Below are 20542 nucleotides of genomic sequence, written 5' to 3' on the forward strand. Positions count from 1 at the left end.
GAAGCATATGAAATCAAATATTAACACAAATGAAAGAAAGTAAAAGAAATAAAAAGAGAAACATGTGAAACTATATAAAAAAGATAGAGGAATCAACACAGCATTTATAAGAGGCTAAATTGACAGCACAAGTACCAGTAGAGAAGAATACAGGTCCACTACCAAGCATTAAAAAAAGTATTGTTATCACTACAAGCATAACTATCCTTGGTAGATAGAAACTTATGCTCCCAGTACACAGATGTTGGATTTGTCTTGCAGTTTTTATATTATGCTAAACCTTTTATTGACGGCACATATAAATACTAGAGAAATATGTTGATTTTCTACAATCTAAGTGCACAAACACATTGAGAATAAGCATAATCAACTAAAAGAAAAACAGTGTGTGAAATCTTTCAGCAGTAATGGGGAAACACAAGTGAGAAAACTGGAAGTAGGCTTCACCCCAATCCTATGGCTCCATATGGAATTTCTACAGACAGTTTTCTGCATATGGAGGCCATACGAGTACATTTTCTTTACTTTACACCTTGTGTGTGACACCACTCCAGCCAGAGATCTTGCATCAGTGTGTCTCCTCTGAGCATATTTTCAAGAGAAAGTGAGGCACGAGCGACCCTAGTTCCACGGCCTGTGCTCCTGCTCTAAACCAACAAATGATGCTTGCTGCCTGTTATTCAGTGTTGGCTGAAGACATTTAGCTAGAAATTTGTACTTAATGCCAAAACCCAGCAAAAAAATGAATGTTTTCTGGTATGTTGCCTGTAGTCAACACTCAATATGGTAAGTTTAAGGAGTTAAAGGGACACCAAAGCAAAACAATGAATCCGTTTAGACTTATGAAGCATTGTTTGAGAACCCTGCAGGCAGTCATTTCAAAAAGATAGTTTGATTATTAGATGAGAAAATGAAGGTGCAAGTATCAGTATTTGAATTTCGAGCCAAAACCCGAGCACCGGTACGTCAGCGTGACGTCAGTGATTCCAAAGTATGTTTTTGCATTTGGGCCGCGTTGGCTGAATAAAGGTTCCCTAAACTTGCCATGTTTAATATTTGGTTCCTTAAGAACTTAATCTGTACCGCTGTATATAATTAGTAGCCCCTAGAAGATGCCATCAAAATCCAAGACGTCACAGCCCCCAGGTGCCGAAACCTAAGTAGGCGTCGCCACCGGTATTTTGTTCTTGCACTTTTTCAGGCTTACCAAACGTCTTAGCGTTGTAACAGTGGTGTTTTTGGTGTTGTAGAGCGGTAATTTACTGATGTAGAAGAAATCATTTTTCACTTTAGTGTCTCTTTAAGTTACTTTTATCTCTAACACTGTACTACAGAAGGATTTATACAATGCATAACAAGAGCAAACACTGTGCTACAGAAGGATTTATACAATGCATCACAAGAGCATCGACTGATGTTACAACAATGCAGCATATAAAATGAAATAGCATTATAAACAAAAGAAAGAACTATCAAATAAAATGATAAATATCTGAAACTAAATAAAGAATAAACACAGTGTTGATCACATTGACACCATATTTGCAGGTGGTGGAACAGCCGCATCTTTGAGCATTAAACAAAGGATTTTTTCGTTGAAGTAGTGAACAGCAAACAATTTACATGATCCTTTTCCACTGCTTCAGCAACCGCAATCTGAAACGGCATCCCCCTCCCCAACAAACACACATACACATTGCACACATATATAAAGACAGTCAATATTTCACACTATATATTACATTCTCTACTTGTACACTGCGGTGTATTTCTTTTAGCCTGATGATTACATATCAGTCAGTGCAATAAAACTTTTTTCTATTTCATGATTTTAGTAAAATGATGGGGCAGCAAGCGAACTGGCCATTAGAGAAGCATAGGTGGCAATCGGTAAATAGGCATATCACCATCACAATGGCAAATCAATCGTAGATCAAACTGCTTGTCATGTAGCAAAGAAAGAAAAACGCATGCTGTTCCAATATCTGCCACGCTTGTTTACAGTGGAAGCCCAAGCACTGCAACTTGTTCGATGTTCTTTCAGGAGGCATGGACACATCTGTAACAGCACGAGGATCACTGTCAGAGCCAGCATAAACATTAACAGTTGCACCTACAAAAAGTTCTTTTTTTGTATTGACAGACATACTAAGGTTGGGGCACAATACTTTGCTTCACAATGTATTATAATCTCGTATATTTATTGCAAACTATTCTTGACTGACTCGTGCCGAACTTACTCGATAAAACAAATAACTTTTCTCAGTATGAAAGAATCAATGTTTTGAACACTAAGTTCAATACACACTCAGTCTTCATCACATTGGCTCCTGTTTCAAGCAACCGATGTCCCAATGCTCCTGCCAGCACTTAGTGCATAGAAAGCGCGATTGGCGAGCACTGGTGAAGCCTCGTTTACTGTAAGTGAACAAGACATATATTAAATCCACCTTTCACACCTTCAGAGAAAAATGGCTCTTGAACAAGAATGAACTGTTACCTAGCTTGCAGCCAGGACATGAATACTCATCAATGTCACAGTTATCCAAATGTATCTTCAATTAAAACTTCCCTGACTTTCTAAATTGCACAAAACTTCAGAGCTACAAAGAGACCTTGTGATGTAATGCAGGAAACCTCTTTTAGTCGGGGAACAACGTAATGAGATCTACAATACGTCCAACTGTATACTGCTGTCACTGTCACTTGGCTGAAAACACCAGTCTATTAGACATACCTGCAGGTGATAAGGTAGACATGTTAAACGGCATGAAGTTCACACTGATTGCAACACTGCCACAGCGTGTTTCATTGCTGCACCCCAGACCCGAATGCATGTGCCACATCTGCTGTCTACAGTTGATGATATATAGTAGTCTAGCACACATACAGCTGTGCTAGATTTTTTGCCCTTGTGCGATAAAATTTGCTTGGAGTCAGCACCTCTTTCATGTGTTCCCTTATGTCGGGAAGTGGTTTTTGAAAAATAATTTATTTTTAGATGAAATTTAATGAAAATTCTCTCTGACTAAGTTTCTCATGCTGGTTTTAAAAAACGAAATTAGATTTCAAATATGGCCAATAGTTCCAGAGATAAATGAAATTAATTCGGTATTGTTTATCTGTACAACATCAAGGACACTACCAGCCAGAAAATTAATTTCGACGTATGGCTGGATACTAAACTGTAAGGAAAACAAATTTAGGAGTACTTTTATTTTACATGCCCGGTTATTAACTATTTGATAGCAGATTAAATTCTATGTTTAGAGATGGCTATCATGTGGTGCAATTAATGGCCAACTTACACATTTCCAAAGCCGAGATTTAACCCTTTCGCTGTCACCGACGTACCGGTACGTCATCGCGCTTCCCCCCCACGGTGTCACTGACGTACCGGTACGTTCTCTATCGTGTGTTCAAAATTTCGCGCCTGAGCGCAAAGCAGGTGCTCCTGGATTGGCCATGCCATCTGTTGACTCTTTCTACAAGTTAGTATATTCGCTCCGACCTGTGTTAGTCAATGTATTGAAGAGTACGGTGCGACTGCCACTCCCCACTTTCTCCTTGCTGAGTGGCGCGGTGGCTCCGCGTTCGCTGGATCATGCGTCGCACGCGTGTGGTTATGGGTTCAAGGGTTGTTCTGTAATCTCCGCTGGTTTGAAGGTTTTTATTTTTCTTCTGTTGGTGTGCCTGCTACGGCGCGTCAAGTTCAGGCGCACGTGCCGTTGCCTCTCCAAAAAGGGTGACTCGATTGCTGCTTTCGCTCTCTCGCCGCACCCTCGCTTCCGACTTGCAGCAGTAAACGTAAAGCCCTTCGAACTTTGTTTAGCCTTTTTCCATCTCCCTCTGTCTTCTTGATCACGCAACGTCACATTTCTCTCCGTTGCGCGAGCGACTGAAAGCGCATCCTCCCTGCGCGCGGTTACTTTCGGATGGCTAGGCGCGCGGGACCTTCGTCTGCTCATGGGAGCGGTGGCTGAATTCCGATTCAGAATACGAGCCGAGCTCGGATTCGGACTCGGACAAAGTCGCATGAGAGGAAGAGGGTTCCGCATCGTCAGATTCGGATGTTGAACGGATTTTATAGTCAGGCTGATGATGATGATGATGTTTACTAACAACAGCTGCAGAACACTGAAATGTGCATATTGCATTGACTATGTTATTTGTATACCAATCATAATCAAAAATAAATTGCTATGTTCATTCCGTGTTATGCTCGTTCCCTGAAACCAAGCCGACACTGGGGGTGCGTCACGGCAAGAAACGTCCGACAGCGAAAGGGTTAATAATCTCCTCCTGACCTTTCGAGCTACACGCATGTTGCTACATGCCAATGCAATAATAATGGCTCTATGTGCCCTGAAGGACGAGATATCGCTTCTGCAAGTTTAAAAAAACACCAAGTACAAGATTTTGAGAGAACATGAAAAAAATAACAAAATAACCTTATTTTTCATATATATTTCTACACAATATTAAAATATTTATAACTGCCATTGCATTAATAGCCTCCAGAAGTATAGTCTTCCTGGTTGCAGTTATTCCGGTGATGCCTTGCAAGTTGATGCCATATTTGTACTGTGTAGCAAACTTCGTAGATCATGGCGACACAGTCGTCGGCCTACAAAAAGGCGTCAGCATGTGTGGCATGAACCAAGCAGCTGCGGAGAGATGCAGACAAGACGACCAAGCCTAGCAAATGGTAGACTATCTGGGGGCCACGGCCCAGGGCAATGCCTCCTTTACTAGATGCCTGCCACGTCGCTAGTTTTCCCATTGGAGCGGAGGTTTCTGTAGTTAGGGGTAGTCGCGGAGAGACGGCGCTCGCTGCCGACCCTACTTCCTGTTGCGGAGGAAGTGACGATTACTAGGCTGGTGTGCGTGCTCAACCAATGGCTTGACGAGAGAGCGCGGGTCCTGCCTCCGGGATTGCAACAGGCACCGCTAAAATCTCGAAGGCAGGAGAACGTGATTGAAGTTTGGAGCAGCCACCGCAACTAGCGCTCGCAGCCGACAGAGGTGGAGAAGAGGAAAGAGAGAAAGGCCGGAACCAACTTCTCCGCTCACGCGGCAGGCATCTAGTAAAGGAGGCATTGCCTAGGGGTGAATCTCCGTATGGCTGCTATTGGCTGTTTTCGAGCAGACGCTTTTTCGACGCTAGCGCCAAGGTTTCCTTAAGTTACCACCTTAGCCACGAGGGCGATACTTTGGCAAAATGGAGGCACACACGATTGCTTACGTTGTCATGGCAACAGAAACAGCAGGCGCGTGGCACCTCCTCACTCTAGCGCTCTTTGTTCTTTCTTCTTTATTATGACGACCTGCTCTGCTCCCTCTCGATCCGTCACCATGCCCCATGCAACTTTACACTTGGCTTTCTTGTTGCCTGTCCACGGCGCATATTTTTTTTTATCGCGCACGTGCGCTACCCCAGGCATTGTTTGTGAACTGGCGATTGGTGTGCCGTGGGTTCTGTATGCGTTAGCAAGCACGCACGCTGTCTTGTCCATACTTTCAGTATGCCACCGTATGCCAGAATGAGCTACGTCTGATGCACGGTTGCGGAAGTCGAAAGTTCAACCCCCCCCCCCCCTTTTTTACGATGGTGTATCTGCGTATGACATCTTCTAGTGCACTACATCTGCAGGCTTGGAGTGGTGCCTGACACCGGCGAAATATTCCGAGAGCGAGTGGAGCTATACTAATCCAGGTACAACCAAATTAGGAAGGCCCACTAAGCTTGAACAAAGACACTCCCTCATCAGAACAGGAATTGGCCTCCCTTGTGCAATATTTGGCCACAACTTCCCCAATGATATCTACAATTAACTCACGGCCCTCAGTCCCCAGCAGCTGCGGAGCACCTGCCCAAAGCGGCGAACAGACCTGTAACGCAGCAGAGGGCGCTAAGAATCTCTGGGTCCGGACAGGCCGCCAATTGAAACTGAGCCTGTCAACCTTTAATTGCCGAACTCTGTTGAGTGAGGCTAGCTTAGCAGTACTGTTCGAGGAACTATCAAACATTGTTTCGGATATCATCGGCCTTAGTGAGGTTAGAACTGGTAAGGCTCATACGTTGCTAAATAACAGCCATGTCCTCTGCTATAGAGGTCTGCCAGATAAGAAGCAACATGGAGTAGGATTCTTAATCCGCAAGGACATAGAGGGCAACATTGGTGAATTCTACAGCGTTAGTGAGAGGGTAGTCGTAGTCGTAATCAAACTTAATAAGAAGTATAGATTAAAGGTAGTACAAGCCTACGCTCCAACATCCAGCCACGACGATAAGGAAGTAGATCAGTTTTATGAAGATGTTGAATTAATGATGAGAAAAGTGCAAACTCGATATAGAGTAGTAATGGGTGACTTCAATGAAAAAGTGGGGAAAAAGGTGGGTGAACAGGCAGTTGGCAACTACGGCGTCAATTCTAGAAACTCTAGAGGAGAGGTGCTGGTAGAATTCGCAGAAAGGAATAAGCTGAGAATAATGAACACCTTTTTCAGGAAGCGTAGAAACAGAAAGTGGACCTGGAAAAGCCCTAATAGTGAAACAAGGAATGAAATTGATTTCATACTTTGTGCCGATTCCAGCATAGTGCAGGATGTAGAAGTGATAGGTAGGGTAAAGTGCGGTGATCATAGGTGAGTGAGGGCTAGGATTCACCTCAATTTGAAGAAAGAAAGAGTAAAATTGGTCAAGAAGAAACAGGTCAACCTAGAGGCAGTAAGGGTAAAAGGAGACAAATTCAGGCTGGTACTTTCAGACAAATATGCAGCCTTAAAACAGAGAGATGATGATGAAATAGAGCTAATGAATGAAACTGTAACTAGGCAGGCTTCAGAGGCCGCAATTGAAGTGGGAGGCAAGGCACTTAGGCAACCATTAGGAAAGCTCTACCAAGTAGCAAAGGACCTAATAAAGAAACGACAAAAAATGTGAGTGTCCAACTCAAAAGATAAGACAGAATTCGCTAAACTGTCAAAGCTGATCAACAAGGTGAAAATAAGTGATATTGGAAACTATAACGTGAGAAAGACTGAAGAAGCCGTAAGAAATGGATGCAGCCTGAAACCAGTGAGAAAAAAACTTGGCATAGGACAAACCGAGATGTATGCACTGAAAGATAAGCAGGGTGATATCATCAGTAATCTCGAAGATATAGCAAAAGAAGTGGAAGTGTTCTACACTGACCTGTACAATACCGTGAGGAGACAGGATACCTCCATTAGAAATAGTATAGAACAGGATACAGATACTCATTCTATAACTAGCGATGAGCTCAGAAGGGCCTTGCAAGACATGAAATGAGGAAAAGCGGCTAGAGAAGATGGAATAACAGTCGATTTAATCAAAGATGGAGGAGACATAATGCTTGAAAAACTCGCGACTCTCTATACGAAATGTCTATGAACTACAAGGTCCCAGAGAACTGGAAGAATGCAAACATTATACTAATCCACAAAAAGGGAGACATTAAAGAACTGAAAAAGTATAGGCCTATTAGCTTACTCCCAGTATTATATACAATATTTACCAAAATAATCTCCAATAGGATAAGGGAAACACTGGACTTTAATCAACCAAGGGAACAGGCAGGCTTCTGGAAAGGATTCTCTACAATGGATCACATCCATGTCATTAATCAGGTTATAGAGAAATCCGCAGAGTACAATAAGCCGCTTTATATGGCTTTCATAGATTACGAAAAAAGCATTTGATTCCGTAGAGATATCAGCAGTCATAGAGGCATTGCGTAATCAAGGAGGACAGACCCCTTACGTAAATATCTTGGAAAATATCTACAGATTCCACAGCCACCTTAATTCTACACAAGAAAAGTAGGAAGATACCTACAAAGAAAAGAGTCTTACAAGGAGACACAATCTCTCCAATGCTATTTACTGCGTGCTTGGAAGAAATATTCAAGCTATTAAACTAGAAAGGTTTGGGTGTAAGGATCGACGGCAAATACCTCAGCAACCTTCGGTTTGTCGATGACATTGTTCTATTCAGCAACACTGCAGATGAGTTACAACAAATGATTGAAGACCTTAACAGAGAGAGTGTGAGAGTGGGGCTGAAGATTAATATGCAGAAGACAAAGATAATGATGAACAACCGGGCAAGGGAATAAAAATTCAGGATTGCCAGTCAGCCTTTGGAATCTGTGAAGCAGCATGCTTACCTAGGTCAACTAATCACAGGGAACCCTGACCATCAGAAGGAAATTCACAGAAGAATAAAAATGGGTTGGATTGGATACGGCAGACATTGTGAGCTCCTGACTGGAAGCTTACTGTTATCATTGAAAAGGGGTACACAATCAGTGCATTTTACTGGTGCTGACATATGGGGCAGAGACTTGAAGGCTGACAAAGAAACTTTGGAACAAATTGAGGACTGCGCAAAGAGCGATGGAACGAAGAATGCTAGGCATAACTTTAAGAGACAGAAAGAGAGCAGTTTGGATCAGAGAGCAAACGGGCATAGACGGTATTCTAATAGACATTAAGCAGAAAAAATGGCGCTAGGCAAGACATGTAATGCGCAGATTAGATAACTGGTGGACCATTAGGATCCCAGAATGGGTACCAAGAGAAGGGAAGAGCAGTAGAGGAGGACAGAAGACTAGGTGGTGTGACAAAATCAGGAAATTTGCAGGTGCTAGTTGGAATTGGCTGGCACAGGACAGGGGCATTTGGAGATCGCGGGGAGAGGCCTTCGTCCTGGAATGGACATTAAATAGGCTGATGATGATGATGAAAATGAAAAAGACAAGGCAGAACAAAAATAACATTGTACTAAAAACTGAAATACACATTATCACGTTGTTTTGCACTTGGCCACAACTAGAGTAATAGTGGCAAAGGGAAATAGAAGGTAGTCAGCTTTTGCAGTAGCACAAGCACATAGAAAACATTCACAGAAAGGCCTATTCCTCAATGAAAGACCATGTAAAAAAGCCAACAACACGACTTTTCTTTCACCCCGAATGCAATTCTTAGCAGTAAAATTACGTCACTTAAGGCACTAAGTCGGGCACTCCTTTGTGTAATAAACACAAACTGCAAAAATCTACAATTAGGATACTTACAATGCTCATGCTTTCCAGAAGAAAAAGAAAGCGTATCCATGCCTACACATAAAGGTTGTTTGCGCGGTTTTCTCATCGGTGATTACTGAGATATAATACATAAACACGAACGGTAATTTTTCAGCTATTAGTACATTAGTAGAACGGCGACACAAAAAAAGCGCTGAGGGTGGAATGCAATACTGAGCGAGTTACTGAAGTTGTAGAATGAGACTTGGCACAGAAAAACAAGTCATAGACCAGGTGACAATGAGGAGGAACATCTACTTGTCAGCTTTCTCTACCAGTAAGAGGGAAGTGTAGCACAATCGAGGCGCAACGACGTCCGGAGACTCACGGAGCACACACATGCAGAGCGCCGTGTTCTTGTGCATGCGTCTCCTTATGTCCTGTCCTTGGGTCTGCGCGCTCACCTGTTGTCTTTAGGCACCCGGAACAACCTTGCATGGATTGTTTTTGAGGTACTTGTGCACCACAGCACGATGAACGAGCGGTGCGAGTCGTGAAACGGGTGAAACATCGCGGAGTGCGAGCACACAGCTATCGAGGACCACGAAACTGACGAAACTGCCCACGCCGGTTACGCAAAGCAGCGCACGGTTCCCAATAACAGCTGATAACGAGACATAAAATGTTATGTAGCGGGCTAAGCTTGCGGCGGGCGCGTGCAAAGACAGTCGAAAGTGAGAGCGTGGCGAGAGAGGAAAACGGGAAAGGAGTTGAGAGGAGGGGCGAAAGGGCATGGTTTCCTGGATTAGCGAGTGGGTGCGTGCGCCGATCTAGGAGGTCGTACGAGGGAAGCGGATTTGCTTTCTCGCCCTCCCGATGGATGGTGCCAATTACCTCTGCCACCTAAAGCCCCTTGATAAATTGAAAGTATCGACACTCTCCTCCCCGCGGCGCTTCCCTCCTTGATTTTCCTCGCCTTTTCTCCTTGGTTCACGCGGACGGGCCGCAGCTTTCTACGGAGGCGCACTGTTTTGGGCCAGTTGCACAGCCTAATGGTGTGGAAAATTTTGAGAAATGCTGATAACTGCATCGATAATGCTCAAAGCAACATTTATGAGGCGGTTCGTTTTTTCCTAAAGCCGTATGAATGGGGCATACTGATGTAGAAGGAGCTTTGAGGCAAGTTCGATACTGCAGACAATTTTTCTGCCACACGATGATGCTTTACTTTGTGCGTCTGGACTAGTATTCGTTCTGGCACATCCCTCTGCCTGTGGCTTATTAAGCGAAAGCCTAAGATCTGTTTCAAGGTCGCGTCGTTAGGTTAGGCACAGTGGAAAACCTATAGTGCTGCATTTCCTACTGAATAACAACAGTTGGCGACATGCGAGGTGATGGAGTCCCACCAGAATATTAAGCATTTAAGAATTTAAAAGAAATGCAGCATTAGGGGATGCTTTGATATGAGCAATAAGAAAGACGCCTCACCTCGCAAACAACATTGTTCTTTGCGTTTTTCAGCCAATGTTATGCAGCCACTGCTTCCTGCGCAAGCCGTCACGCTTTCCTTCTGGTATCATGACTATTGCATAACCATCTTAAGGCTTCTTCCTGCAGTTATATGCGCAACAGCACGGCATAGTGTGCTAGCAGAGAGAGCAGGAAACACAGCATACAACGTTCGCTACGCCGAGCCAACCGAGCTGAGGCGAAAAATGGTGCGGACGAAAAAGAAAAACACAAGAAAAATGCATCTCGTCTTATAATTTTGCAGCGCCCTTTGAAGAAGCGTCAGTGCAGCTTCAACTTTAATCCAACATCCAACTGGCATGTGTGATCCTACTTCCAAGCCTAACAGGTCGGGTCGCCATCTTTTGGTACCTGTTCACACCCAGCACAAAAATTGCTGAGCACCACAAAATTGAGGAAAAAGCCTGTGAACAGCTCAATCACCGTGCTGTCGTCAATATAGGATGAGTGCCTGCGTGTAATCCACAAGCCACCGTGCAAGACGGCGACATTCTATGCATTATCTTTAATTGAACGTATAAATCAAGCACTGATAGTGCACACATTCTGACCAACTTTTCAGCAGCTTCAGCTGCCGCCGGTACGAACTTCGTTTTTAGATGCCATTGCCATGTTTTGCTGTGCATGCGTCAGTGCGACACGTTCATCACTGCGAAGATAGTGCTTACGGCGGTTTGGCTCTGCATTGCCACACAGCGAGAATGTTCACGATGAACGGCCTGACTTTTGGTTTGCTAATGGATGGATGGATGGATGGATGGATGGATGGATAAGGTTGAACCTTTTAAATGAGGTGGCGGCTCGCGCCACCTAGCCATGACTTGTAATCTACTATGTACTGAGCGAAGGGTGAAATGTCACTCTTGCTTTGATTTTAGCCACCAATCAGATAACCTCTGTTTGGCTATTTCTACCTGCTTAACGTCTATTTTGCCTCCACCGTTGCTAAACCCCAATGCTTTGAAAGAACCAACCCCATTGCTTTGAACTACAGGGCGAAGCCTTTTACAGAAAAGTGTCAGGGGTTCAGCTGTTTGCTCTTCCTCTCTACATGCAGTGTATAACGTGTCTATCCCTTGGTACTTGACTCGGCATGTTTTAGTCCACAATTCTCTTGTCCTGACTTCAAACAACAAAGAGCTTCCTCTAGAATTATTGTAGATATTTTCTTTGGCAATTTCCTGCTTGAGAGCTTGGTACGTTCCTAGTGCTGGTATCATCTGCATCCCTATTTTCCACAGACCCTTCTCTGTTTCTTTAACCTTTTTCTTAACCGATGTTTCTTGGTTTGCCCCCTGCTGCTGTCCAAATATTTGCCTGACAATATTCTGGTTTGCTTCATCCATTTTGCATCAACATTTCTGATGTACAAGTAACTGAAAGCTTTCCTAGCCAACTGCTTTCCTGTCATTTATCTCAATCGCTCATCAAATTCGATGTTGCTTCTAGCTTCCCTGCCCTCTAGAGAGATGTTTATCCCATGTCACCCTGTACCCCCGATTAGGTGCACTTCCGTTTGCTCCCAAAGCAAGCCTACCTACCCCATGTTGCTTAATTTCCAACCTTGCGCGAAACTCTGATCTCATGCACAGGACCGCAGTGCCAAAAGTCAGACAAGGAAACGTCACCCCTTTTGAAATCCCCCTCACTGCTTACTACGTATTGTAATCCCACAGTGCCCACATTTTTCATCGCAGCTGCATTCCTGCTATCTTTAGTCATTACATATTTTTCATGTTCCGTTAGGTACTCAGCCCCATTGTTTATCCACATGCCAGGATATTTGTACATCCACTAATTTCAGCATAACCTCCTGTATGCTATCCTCGCCACCCTCATCATTTCAATGTTTGGTGCTACACAGGCATGAGCATATGCTATGCATTTTTTTAATGCACTTTTCACCGTTTCCTTTCTATTCCAGTGAACTTGCCACTAGATAGCATTAAGAATTTCATAGAGCAAACCTTCATGACATTAACAGGGCAGCGCGCACGGGTAAGCGTCTCAGTGTGCGCTTTCTGCTACTCACCCAACGTAGCAACCCCAATGCTGTATCAGAAATCTTCCTCGCGGAAGTGCTTGCTGCACACCTGAGTTGCAGCCGATGTCTGCTTGCCTGTTCTAAGCTTCGCGATTCAAGCTTCACATAGCTTCTTGTTTTGCGGGCACATGTGTAGGCTGACACCGGGCTCCACTGTGTTTACAGGGACCTCCCTGAGAAATCTGACATCAAGCCAAGCATTTTTTGAAGTGTTTTTGCTCATTGCGCTGTTGGCCATTTTTGGTATCGTCTTTCAGTCATGCCAATGAATTTTAGAATAATCAGGCATATAATGCGTTCGCATTATAATGGTTGAAGATTCTGAAAACACAATTTTCAGAAACTCAAACTTTTTTTACGATATTTTGTACTCTAAAACCTGTGTCCTTTGTTAATCTTAGTCCCGTTCTCGTGCTGTTTACAATAACATAAAAAGTATCGTATCTAGAAATCAATCCATATATGAGCTTGCCCAGGTGTTATTTACTTGCACATTATCGATTCAACAGCAGCGCACTTGAGACATAGATGAACAATAAACCACACTTACACACACATGTGTGTGCAATAATTTTATTGTTCGTCTATGTCTCAACAAGTGTGCTGCCATTGAAAGAATAATCTAGAGAGATTAATAGATTTGGGAGCACCATCTATAACACCACATGAGGCATGATGGAAATTATCGACCAGACTGACCAGTATTGTCGAATATAGGCTCATTCAAGTTTGTCACTTCCAATGAATAGCTTGCTAGGTTCTCCAGACAATTTTCAGTTAGATTTCGCTTGTTGGTCCTCAAAATATCTGAATTGATAAATTGGACACATAATTGTTGAGTAGAAGTTGAATCGCAGCAATATCTCGTATGGCCAGGACAGGAGCAAATTTGGATCACTAGCATTATTCAGAAACAAGAAGTGAAACTCAAATGTCACCATCTGGACGGGTTATTTAAAAGGAGTAAATGCTGACAACCAGATTCTGGCTCATTTTTCTTCATATTTCAACTAATTTGAGCCCTCTCTGTAAACATGAGTGAAAATGAGTGTAGAATGCAGAAATAGTACTTTTTGTTCAATCAAGATGAAATTTTTACCCCTTTGGACCAATTAAGGTGCGCATACTATTGAACTGCACCCATGCACGTAAGTTTCGTCCCTTGTAATGATCTGCAATGTGAAAAGAAGGTCATTCATAAGGGTTCTTTCTCGCTTATTTCAATCTCTTCCCAAAATTAAAAACCCATTTCAAAGGTTGCCATTTTGAGGCGATTTCTTAAATGAAGTGTGCTCGACTTGTTCTGGAAAAGGATTCCAGGAAAAATTCGAGAATTTGTCCAGGCTGTCCTGGAATTTGTCCAGCCGAGAATCAAAGCATGTTCTCCCATGGCTTGAGCTACATGCACATGTGCGGCATTGATGATTATGGATTATGATGAGATGGCTCCTCCCTGGAGAAATTAATTCGAAATAAAACTGATGTGTGATAAATACGAAGTGCTTCGTGCGGACACTTCTATCGTGCCAACGTCAACTAGCTCTTTGAGATGACCACTGCGTGTGGCATAGTGCGGGCGTTGCTATGGGTGCAAACTTTTTTTTCCACAGGAAATATGCTATGCTTTGCAGCCCAGATGGATCTTGAATGACACTTTCAAACCAACTTCCACTTTCCACCTCTTCATGGGGGACCTATGTTTCCAAAACCGTTTGTGTGGTTTCACAGCCTAAAACAATTTTAAACATTTTTAACACTTTCTTCAGATACAATATCCTCTGCACATTAGCACATTTTTAAAGAAACTGTGCTATTTATTTGCAGTTTCTATTTATCCCATAAACCAAAATCGTATTGTTACACAGCTTTTGCCAGTCGTGCTCATACTTTAGCTGTTATGGATTTTTTTTGTCTCTCCTTAACTGACTGACAGCAAAACAGCGACGTTTTGCTTCCACAAAGGCAAACGTTTTTTGCTTTTTTTTACCTAATGTCTGGAATACGATCAGAAATATTATTTTCAAATAAGGAATGCACAAGTAAAAAAAAAAGTAGAAAATTAAGTGCACTCAGAATAATTACTTTATGCGCTTCTTTTTATAAATTTACTGACAAAAATTGATATTAAACAACAGGCAAGGAATTGTTCATACAGCAAAATGTCAAGAAAATGTGCAATGGATATAAGGGACTTAATCAAGTATCAACAATACTTTCTTAAAGCTGACTCCAGATTATGGAGCACCATAACAAAAACCTTTATTTTGGATGCAAAGGCGTACAATACAGGCTGGAATAAAGCAAATGATGGTTGCTACAAACACATCAAGAAAATGATACACACATGGCACCTTCATACAACTATTGTGCATGAAACATGTTTGCTAAAACAACGTAAACATTACTGACCTCTCAAACATTAAAAAAATTAAGAGAGTGATTCAAGGTACACCATGTGGTACTACGGTATTGACAATTAATGAATGTCACTTGTGCACAAACTGAAAGCAAGTGCAGTTCAAAGAACAAAACTTCCCTATTATGACATAATACACAATGCAAACAGCTACTATATGTGAAGCCAGATTAAGCATAATTGGGATTGCATCACTTCCTCTGAACACCTTAAAATTCGATACCAAGTGATATTATTGACTGGCCAATCTCCTTTTGGAGTAGCATTTGGAGCAGCCAAAAATGTGTCTCAGAGTCATTAAATGGGCTTGCAGAGGACATTTACGATAGCAATTACAATACATGTTAGTATAAGGACATTTCACAGTGGACAAGCCGTGTGTAAGCAATAAGCGGTCGCATGTTAATAACCTCAATTGAAACATCAAAAATCAGCGTGCCGCTTCATTCCCGTTTTTGCTATTAACTGCAATGAAGTAGTGGTGTCTGAAATGAGTTGGAAAAGCACTTAGATGTATTGGAAAAGCGCAGAAGCACTTCAACAGACTACCGGGAAAGTGCGGAGGCAGTTGAGAACTTTCAGTATGATCTCGCTGGTATAAACGTACCCTACAGGATGGGGCAGTTTATGAAACAAAAAGCTATGTTGATAAGACAGAAGCCTGTGTAATATCCCTCACCTCCTTATATATATATATACACTTTCTTTTTCAGTTTTTGTGTGAAGTTGTAAGACAAACGATCGTAAATTATACGAAGTCAGACAGCAAGTTTTTAAAGCAATGCAGAAACAAAATGGGCAATACAAGCTTTGTTTTTCGTTTTGCAGTGGAAACCTACATGACAAACATTCCATGAGATTACATGTAGCATAGGATGAAAGCAACAAAACTACTTGTGTTGCCAATAATTGTAAAGCATTTCATCAACTGCTTTACTAAATCTTTGTTTCACATAAATTCCAACATGTGTGTTGGATTTCGCCATCTTTTCTCATTGCACTACTACAAGCAATTGCCAACCATTTATTTCACATTTTTGGAAAGCTAGTCATACAGCAGTTGCTCGTTTTTAGAAAAGTTGTTTACGGCAAGGCTCCAAAGATGTAATGTTATTTGTGCAGCATATCTAGTGACAATCATCGATTTTATATTTAAACCGATCCTTTGTCCCTGATAGCTGTCTTACCTGCACGTGTCAACAAATCCATATTACCTAATTACAGTGAAATAAACATTCTTGCTGTAAATATATGCGTTCACATTTTAATATTTCATATTTGCTCAAATATTCTATACTTATTATGTGTATTTAATCCATATTTGAAACAGTCAATATTTGCTCCTCTAAGAATGATGCTGTCAACTTCTTAAATTTGCCAATTCACGGTAGTTTATGCTAACGAACGTGTGTAAGCATATATTAAGCTCAAATTGATACTTTTGGATGAACGAAAGCCCATGATGTCAAATGGCCAGCTATAAGACCACGCAGGACATCATTAAAGTGTGTTAAGTGTTACATGTGATTGCAAGAGGATTGATGGTAAAGCCGTATACAAGGCAAAGTCAGAGTCTACGTTCACATTGCAAGCATGTTGACAAAACACAGAAGGTACACATATACCCAAGACCATAGCAAATTTAACTGTAGAACGACAGAGCGAATCTACAGGGTCGCATAGGAGAAACATCTCCATAGCATTAAAGCCTATAAAACTTTAACATTTATTCTACACCAACGAAAACAAGAGGTTTACAAGACATGTTACACAAATACATATTGAAAAAATATGGCTTTCAGGAATGGGTTTGAAATGTAAGCTCGAATCAGATACTGCAATGATATCACGTGTCACCCCAAACAATGGCCGGCTCATATACTGGGCGTTCCTGCAAAGACTTTTATCAATCTTCAGGAATCACCGGTGGCAGATAGCACAATTCTAATCCTTGAGCTGGACAGCTCATACAGGTGGACATTATTTGCACAAGAAATCAAAATGCATAATCGGCAAAATAACAAAACATTTCTGAGTTTTCAACTAATTATTTCTCAAGCACATCTATTTCTTAATTTTCTTAAACACTTATGCCTTGTATATCTACTTTAGTGTGCGATATTGGTAGAAATGCTGTTGTGTTCATTTTTTGTTATGTTCATGCTTTTTTATGTACTAGTGACCTGTCACCAAAGCTATACAGCTGTTCGCAGGCACTGAGATAAACAATACAGAATAAAGAAACAGAAAAACAAAAATCTTACAGCAGATATTGCCATTTCAAAATTGAAACCGGTTAGTTTACAAGGCAGATTCAATTGAAATGAATTTTCAGGATGACACCAATTTCAACATATTATTTCCTGAACTTTGCGAAGAAATACATTGGCAGTCGAGTTACTCTTGTGCCTCAATGCATAAAGTGGAATTTTATTAAAAAAAGTAATTAAAATGAGTGCATTTTTACCGCAAGTTTGATCAGACATATGTCAATATGGTGACACCCATAGAATTCTTAAGTAGATATGCTTTGCAGTCTGACCGGCTACAGTTTATACATAAAGTGCAATATTTGCCATAATGTGATTGATTGAAAATATAATCACTGAATTCTTGTTAATTAGTTGATTATGCCATTTTGATCTCTCAATTTAATTTTATTGATAACTACATTAGTATAAGAACAGTTGTATACAGGAAGGGGTCCCAATGTAAATACTGCAACGTGCATGTCTGCCTCTTCGAGTAGACCACCTCAAGTTCTAGAATTTTGCTACTATCTGCGACAGGCAATTTAAAAAAATTACTAATATTCTTCTCAGAAACACCTGGTATATGGGTGAGAATGAAAGCATGTGGCAAGGATAAAACAGTGCACAAGACATTTTATATGTGAAAGTTTTCTTCACTTCTGCCTTATGCCCAGTGGGCTGGAAAGGGAGAGAATTCATGTGTGTGCCTGCATGCGTGTGACTGAATGCCCACATGCATAAAAAAGCTAAATAAATAAAAGTACAACAAAGAAACACAATATAGAATGTAGACCATTACACCTCTGTCGTGTGCGCCGTGCTTACTTGTTTTGCAAATAACAAACTTGCTCAAGTTCCCTCACTTACTATATTTACTAGCAATTGGGCCAACACACTTCTCTTTGAAATTCAAATATGAAGCTGACAGTAGGACCCAGATACGAGAATGTAGTGCAAAGGGCAAATAGTGGATGCTGGCCAGATTCGCTGACATTAGCTCTCAACAAAACACAATCTAACTGCTGCAAAGCTGGAAAAGAGAGGACTGTGGCGGTGACCACGGCTGCAACTGTGGAGGCTCCTGCTTGGCAGGCGATAGTGAGAATGCCTGTGGCAGCATGCTGTCGGGCAAAACACGCCCTGCTAGCTGTTGCTATTCTGGCTATCTTCTTCCCTAAATTTCGTTACGCAGCTCTGGAGGCTTGGTGGGAAGGCACTTGTACTCTTTGAAGTTACCGGATTGCTCAGATAGGGCTCTGAAGCTGCAATACTGCTGAATGCACCTGTGTAAAGAGTCCGGTTGGCACATGTTTTACACATACCAAAACCTGAACACCAGAAGAAGCTTTAGGTGCCAGACAAAGCACCGACAACATTTTTTCCAGCTACTGCTTGACCTTTTAATTCGATTGGCATTCTTAGGATACGTTACTCCCTTTTCGGTAGCTATCACTGTCTCTAACCATTTTCTAGCCAACTTGAGTCACTGGTTTAATGGGCTCAGCACCGTGTTTCCGTGCTGAAGAATCTGGGTCTTTGATTATATGACAGTAGATATGTTGCTCTTCCATGAACCTCTTTGATGCCAACGTTGGTCATTGGGTATGTGCCAGTGGGTATGTGTGGCACTCATCAATGTAAAAAATCAATCCTTTACAAATATCCCTGGTGCTGTGCAGAATCGAACTTGCATCATATTGTCGCGGTTCAACACGAACAAGAGACAACAACACGCTGAGAAAGACGGCGGAACAGCCTGTTGAAAAACCACACAACAAAGATGTCTTCTTCATTCCCCATTCCCCCAGTCCCACTACACGGACTGTTCACTACACCTACCATAGTCGTAACCGTCCCACTACATGGTCTGTTACGACTGCGGTAGGTGCACCATGTCTCAGGACAACATTCTCTATGAAAGATCGAGCCACCTCTGCTGCTGTGCCTCTCTGGGTAGCCTTTGTTTCAGTGTGGCGAGTAAGATAGTTAGTTGCTACATGGCAAAGAAGTCTGACACAGCAGTGGACAACCTGAGGGACGCGGACAAGAAGACGCAGCAGCGTAGGCTCAGCCAGTCACACCAGGAACAGCGTCTAGCCGGAGCCCCACTTCAGTAGCATTGGCGATCCGGCTGCGGAGCTCTGCACGGCGCACTTCTTCTTCCTTACAACTTCCCTGCTCGCTGAAGACGGAGCCGCACAGGAGGCCTAAGGCGTCGTGAGGATGAAGGGCTCGTGATACAGCTTGAGCCGATCTACGTGCACAGTTTCGCGGCCTCGGGGACACAGGTCCGTAGGGGGCGTCAGAGGTTCGATGACGTAGTTCACTGGAGAAGTTTGCTGCAGAACCCGGTAGGGCCCATGGTATCGGGATACAAACTTGGAGGAGACACCTGGAGTCGAAGTAGGAGGCACCCACAACCAAACGAGAGCGTCAGGCGAAAACTGGTGGGGGGGCGCCCATCGTCACGACAAAATTTCTGTAGGGCTTGTTCTTGGCGTTGTAAGGGAACAAGCTAGTTGCCGACATTCTTCTGCATACCGGGCGTCTTCGGAAACCGGTGTATCCTCTGATAAGTTGGGACGGCAAGGAAGAATAGTGTCAATGGGAAATGATGGTTCGCGGCCATATAGAAGAAAGAAGGGAGAAAAGTCCGTCATTGACTGGGGTGCCGTATTGTAGGTGTACGTGACACAGGGAAGGATGAGGTCCCAGTTGGTGTGGTTGGAGGCGACATACATCGAAAGCATGTCGCCAAGAGTTCGGTTAAAGCGCTCTGTCAATCCGTATGTTTGCGGGTGATATGCGGTGGTACAGCGATAAATAATGTGGAATTCAGCGAGAAGTTCTTGAATGACATCGGCGAGAAAGACACGGCCACGGTCGCTCAGGAGTTCGCGGGGAGCGCTATGACGTAGAATGAAGCGTTGAAGGAGGCAACGTCACGAGCCGTCGCGGCTGGCAGAGCGGCCGTTTCTGCATACCTCATGAGATGGTCTATAGCTACAATGACCCAGTGATTGCCAGCTGCTGTGTATGGCAGAGGCCCGTATAGGTCTATCCCAACCTGGTCAAAGGGTCGCGAAGGGCACGGCAAAGGTTGCATTGGTCCAGAAGGGCAGCAAGGATCAGGCTTCCGGCGTTGACATTCTGTGCAAGAGCGAATGTACTTTTGCACAAATGTGTACATACGATGCCAATAAAACCTAATATGTAGTCTGGTGTAGGTCTTGAAGAGACCAGCATGTGC

The sequence above is a fragment of the Dermacentor andersoni genome, chromosome 9, assembly GCF_023375885.2.
Source record: "Dermacentor andersoni chromosome 9, qqDerAnde1_hic_scaffold, whole genome shotgun sequence".
NCBI classification, from domain to species: domain Eukaryota; kingdom Metazoa; phylum Arthropoda; class Arachnida; order Ixodida; family Ixodidae; genus Dermacentor; species Dermacentor andersoni.